Genomic DNA, 6,608 nt, shown 5'->3' with positions numbered 1-6,608 from the left:
GGCAGGTCATTATGGGTGAAAATGATCAAAAACGTTCACAAATATTTGAGCTTGCAATTAAATGGCTTTTAATAGTGCTTATAGGCAAGGACTTCAGGTGGGACCTTATACAAATGCAGCCATTTCATTCTGGAAGTTCAAGCAGAGCAGTTTATACGCTTGTTCATTAGTTTAATTGTATTTTAGTGTAATATTAACAAGTGCATTGTATTTGGTTTTGGCAGTTCATTTTAAAATGTATTTGTTGAGTAAAATATGTCAGTCATAACTATCTCACCATAAAAAAACCACACATTCAATACGTATCTTATAGTTGTATTGCTTTTCTTTTTAGCTTATTTATGCTTATCTTTATATTTGAGTTTTTGAGCACTTTATGTTTTGTTTATTGATTGTTTTGTTATTTTGCATTCCGTGATGAGATGCACACATGGGTCATGTAACAACCGGATGTCCTGCCAACTACTTACCAGAGGTAATACATATTAAGTCATACATAAATGTAATGGAATTGTGCTTGATTGGTTTTCAAATTCCTTACTTTTTAAATGTGTTTACTTGAACAGATTTGATTGTAGGAGTGCAGGTGGAACTTCCTCTTTGGGTTCATGGCGGTTCCTGCTCTCCTGCAGCTGTGTGTTCTGCCCTTCGTTCCTGAGAGCCCTCGTTACCTGCTGATAAATAGGAACGATGAGGCTGGTGCTGAGGAAGGTAACCCAAATATGGTTCAAGGTTCAACCTTCCAGTGCTAGTGGGCTTATACGGGGGGTGCATTGGTGGTGGTGGTGGTGGTGGGGGGTGGTATTAGTGTTTCTCAAGTTTTCATTTGGTTAGCTCGTTGAGGTATCTGATTGTCCCCAGATTCCTGGATCTGAAGGCACCTTAATGTGTGTGTGAAGAGCAGAGACTGACCTTCTTACTGTGTGTGTGTGTGTGTGTGTGTGTGTGTGTGTTGCTGTGTGTGTGTGTGTGTGTGTGTGTGTGTGTGTGTGTGTGTGTGTGTGTGTGTGTGTGTGTGTGTGAGTGAGAGAGAGAGAACCTGTTCATAAAACGTACTGTATACTGTTTATTCTGCAGAAGACAAATAAAACACAGTTCATTGTTTGCCCTGAAAAACGTCACTTGAGACTAGAACATGTTGACATGTAGTATGAACCTGTTGAGCCGTTTCAGTATGAACTAGCTGTTTTTTATTATTAAAGTTCCCTAACTTTTTGAAGAGCGCCTTGGACGTTTTCGAATTAAAAACAGCAACAATCTTGACAACCCACAACAGAACAAAAACAAAACTTCCCAAAGGAGAGTCTCGTTCATCCCCTGGGTCACAGAAGTAATTTCTCTATGGAGAATAACATTAGAATCTTAGAATCGTCTCGTATAAGAATTCCAAAAATAACTGTCCCGGCGCTATTGTCAGGGAGGTGGCTCTGTATCGTTTATGATAGTCAGTATTTGATAGACCGTTTCTGGCGAAAGTTTTATTAATTTGGCCGCGGTAACGTTTTCTCACCGTCAGTTGATCCATATGAGTCAAACCGGTGAAACCGCCGTGCTTTATTTTTGGAACACAGTTCTTATGTGACGCGACATAAGAACCAAAAAAAAACATAGAAATATTCTTAAGAAACTCCTTTTTAATCTAACTGACGATATTATAATTTTTGTCTTTACAGTTTTGCATGTGTGTGTATTCTGTGTGTACTACAGCTCTCAGGAGGTATCTGGGGAAGGAAGACGTGTCCCCAGAACTGGAGGAGCTGCAGGTAGAGAGACGGCTCCAAACCAACCTCCAGAAGGTGTCTCTGGTGAAGCTCATGAGGAGCCGAGCTGTCCGCTGGCAGATCATCACGGTCGTTGTCCTCAACAGCGGTCGGACTCTCAGTGGAATGAATGCGGTACGAAACTCCTTCCAACAACTTAAGTGTCACAGACACAGTATGTTATTGCTCCAAGGTTCAAAGCTTTGCGTAAGCACAAGAAAATGAAAACAACTCTTGTGACAGGGGGCAAGGTGGTGCAGGTGGGGTTGGTGAAAGGGCCTTTCTGTGTGGAGTTTGCATGTTCTCCCCGTGTCTCCTAGGGTAGGTACCCTCACAAAAACCTGCAGTAATCCTGGTCTCTATACTGCCTCCCCATGGTCAGCCTGATGGAGGGGAAAGGAACTGGTTGGAATAACGTGTTCCTTCCACACGCCACGTCCAACCGGGGAAACTCCCCCCTGTAGGGTGATAAGAAGGCTTGTTAGCTCTCACTCTCATGTATTGAAGGAGGCATGAGCTTGGCTCTGGGCTCTCCCTAGGCTGACAGAGGGAGTGTAGCGCCCAGGATTACTTAGACAATTGGCACTGGGTGAAAACAATGGGGTTGCAAAATCGTGGGATAAAAATGTTGTTTAAAAAAAAGAAAACTCTTTTAAATTGCAACAATCGCAGTCAATCGATCGCCTCTAAACCCCAACTGAAACAGAGCTGTCACAGTCAACAGACTGAGTTTTGTTTTCATGCTGTTTTGGAAATGAAACCTGTTGTTGTTTCACTATAATGACATGTACTCTTGTTTTGCACACTCAACTCAACAGCTGTATTTTTACACCTCCACGATCTTGGAGGATGCCGGCATGGATGACAACTTAATTCTTTACCTCACTATTGGTTTAGGTGGTGCAGGACTTGTAGCTAGCATTGTTTGTGTAAGTATAATCAATTGACCACTTTCAACCTGGCATCCCTCATTTGGGCATATCACTATGGGTAAACGGTTTCAAAGATTTTCCAAAACGTTGAAATGTTCATAAATATAATGTCATAATGTACATTTTCGCTATTCTCACACGCATTCACCAAGCTTTGTGTGTCCCTAGGGGTTTTTGATCGATCGTTGTGGCAGAAGAATTCTCCTCCTCCTGGGCTTTGGCGGGATGGCTGTCGGCTTTGCTATGTTGACTTTTTACCTCAATATGCAGGTAAGATCAATACTACAGGAGCTGTCACAAAGTCTCTCTTTCTCACACGCGTGCATGATATACTATACTTATGAGGACATCAATATTTTGGGGCGGCAATTTTAAACGTTTTTTTTTGGACAATTTTAACCCTAACCGTGAAGCCTGCTATACAGTACTTAGTTGCGCACCGAAAATAGCAATCGCGTTGGTTGGTCTCATGGTGGTGCTATACCAACCCACTGTACATTTTGGCCTCTTTAACTCTTGAGCCATAGTTGCTTGTTGGTTGTAGATTCACGGGATTCTTTCATTCGTTACGTAACTCCTGATATAAGCCACGCCCATTTAATTTTTTTTCTTGTTGATGCGTCTTACACATGACATGACGATGTGAATTCACCCGACCGGGATGGTTTACCAGGCTATAGTTTTTCTCCCAATTAGAATTTTCTTTTGTTTGTTACTCCCACTACATTCTTTCTTGGTACAAATCTCACGCGAATTGCCACACATTAACTCTCGACTAATGTGATAAATATATCATAGATATTTTTTAACCTACCTAACACAAATTTGAAACATAATATATTGAGTTTTTTATTATTATATTTAATCAATCTTTACCAAGATGGAGATATGCATTCCATACTGCGACCCTTTGTCATTGTTTATTTTCTGTATCAACAGGACCAAGCCTCATGGGTTCCCTTTCTCAGCTTTGCTGGCATCATATTTGTTAACATTGCCTTCTGCTTGGGTCCCGGTAAGAACACATTTATTTATTTATTTATGCAAGAGACCATAATACAATATCATACATCCTCATTCATTTATTTTGTCCAATCAAACTGAAATTGCATTGATCATTGGCAAATGCAGGGAGTTAGGAAGCAGTTTTTCTCCACTATTTCCAAATAAGCCATTTTATTCAGGTGATTTAAATGAGAATCAGGAAGCATGATTCTCTGATCTTTTACTGTGTCCAATCCGCGTCTCTGTCTTTCAGCGGCGGTGTTGTTCATTGTGTGCAGCGAGTTGTTTGAACAGACCTACAGACCTCCTGCCCTCATGATTGGAGGGTTTTTCGGTTGGCAGACCAACTTCATATTGGGACTAGTATTCCCTTTCATGCAGGTGGGCAGATGTTTCTGAGAAGCGAATTGAGAAAAATACGAACGTAGTGAATCAGGCTGGATTCCAACAGTGTGTTAACAAAGTGTAGGCATATTGCTCATAGGCTAGCAACAGCAATCCTTCTCTGGTTGACCAATATGTTTCAATATTTGACCGTTTTGCTTTGTGTATACAGAAAGCACTAAAGACGTATGTGTTCCTGGTGTTCATGGTGATCTGTGCCCTGTGTGCCGTCTACGTCTACCTCGTCCTCCCCGAGACCAAAGACAAGACCTTTGTAGAAATCAGTCGTTGCTTCAAGGAGATGAACACGATCTCGGACTCCTCACCTAAGCCTGAGCCAGATGGAGTGGCCAATGGAAAATCTGGCCATGTTAATAAAACGTTAGATTATTTTTAAGAAATTATTGCATAGCTTGCATGCTAGTTCCGGCGGAATGGCCTCGAGATGTTTTACTCGCACGGGCACAGCACCGTATGTGTGTGATGCATATGTGACCTGTCTGCAACACTGACGTGTCAAGCAACTGACCTAAGTTGGTCTATTTAACGTACATTCAGTTGATCCGACAAGCTGGCAATGCCACACATTGTGAGCTCATAGAAGGAATATTCAGTAGGCCGACCTGAAGAAATGATTAGGTTACAGCTTGACGAGGTCAATGTCAAACGGACATCGATGTCAACATACAAAACGACTGAAGAACAGATGGGAAGATTTTCTCAAAACCTGGTGGCAAAGATCCATTGGCTGCACCGAAGAGATGATACATTTTGGGGTCAAAAAGGTCAAAATCAAGGACAAGGGCAAAATTACAGAACCGGTTACATCTACAGTATGCAATCGTAGTTGTGAATACTGTTCTATGGTTAATGACATTTCCTTCATGCAACTTTTTGACTGAAACGGTCATCCAATGATTCCTCAAGTTGCCAATATTTGGGATCAATTGTTTGTAAAATAAAGTTTATAAAAAATGTCACCTGTATTCTTTATTGTGATTGGTCAGAAAGGCCGGGGGCACTCTATAGGGCAATGTTGTGCCTGTCTTTGCACTACGGGTGTATGCGGGTGTATGACTTTCAGTTTAAAGTATCAGCTGACAAAACGCATCATGCAGGCAAAAGCACTGATGTTATTGTTGCCTTGCATGATGTTTGATGACCAAATGACCACATCAATACGTGTTTTTTTTTTGTTGAAGCTTGTTAGCATTTTGTAGCAAAGCAAATGGTAACAATTGGGTCAGCTTGCTAGGGTGTCATGTCATTATCCCGACTGGTCCCATTATAACTAACCCTAACCTCACACTAACATAATGGTGGGAATAATGGGATGTCAGAATTATGAGCAGACCCTTTTGCCAGTATTGGTGAGGACCAATTCTATGAAGAGGGGTTGAAAATGGGTAGAGTTGTCCTTAAGTAAAAGATAAACCAAATCTCAAATTAAAATCAGAGGAAAAAAATAGTCAATAGGATATCACAAATGCTTAAAAAAAACTAAAATAGGACATTTTGACAACTACTGAGATTTAGCTTGTTTAAAACCATATGTTTTTTTTACTTTGCACCCATAGATGAAGAATCATATGTTAGGTTAGGGCACAGTGTTCTGGAAACACTGATCTGAGGAAGTGACAGGGGGGAGGGGTCTTTGGCGTTTATGACACCGTCATAAATCTCATATGACATGTAAAATGTTTAAGTGCATGCAGGGGAACGCATGCATGCACACCACGGGCATATATGTACTACTTATGTGAACTGTTAGATACAGTATGCACGTGCATGAGAGTGCATGTTTCTCTAAAGCATGTTTCCTTCTAAGCCTCCAGGCCCTGAGCTCCTGCTAGGTACGTACGTTGATACACCGTAGCCATTGCTCTTTATAATCTGTTAACTTATTTTATGTTTTTTTTCCCTCTTAAGGGCTCTAAGAACATGACCCCCCCCCCCCACACACACCTGAGAACCCCTCCAACTTAAGGAGGGCATATGAGGTATGCGGTCAGCTGTAGGGTTGGCTCAGGGAAGAGGACGCCCCTGCCTTGCACAGTCCCTTGGGATGTCTGCCATTTAACAACTAGGCAAATCTTAATGATTGGGCATGGGACACAAGCTAAGGCTTGATCACCCTGTAGCTGGCCACCTTTGATGAGGGTGTATAGTGTTTGAAGGCCGAAACACCCCCTGATTCAAAGGCACACTACTGAGGATGTGTCCCAAAATTGACATCTTACCCCAGTCTAAGAAAGACACCTCCCATGCCACTCTCGTAACATCAAGGCAAATCTCATGTGAGTGCACACCATCTATTGGCACAATGGACAGTATTAACATCACGTCCCGTGTTTTATGATTCTCAAGGTGACAGACAGATAACATCAATTGTGGTCTGAAGACAACAACTTCGCCTCAATCAAGCCGGCAACAGAAGTGAGAGAATTAAATCTTGGAGTTATTTATTAATATTACAATTTAGGTATTTAGCAAACACTCTTTATCCAGAGAAACCTATAGTAAGCAA

The sequence above is a fragment of the Gymnoscopelus microlampas genome, assembly GCF_963454915.1.
Source record: "Gymnoscopelus microlampas genome assembly, chromosome: 12".
Taxonomy (NCBI): domain Eukaryota; kingdom Metazoa; phylum Chordata; class Actinopteri; order Myctophiformes; family Myctophidae; genus Gymnoscopelus; species Gymnoscopelus microlampas.
The sequence above is the reverse complement of the archived record's forward strand: the minus strand, read 5'-3'. Positions refer to the sequence as shown.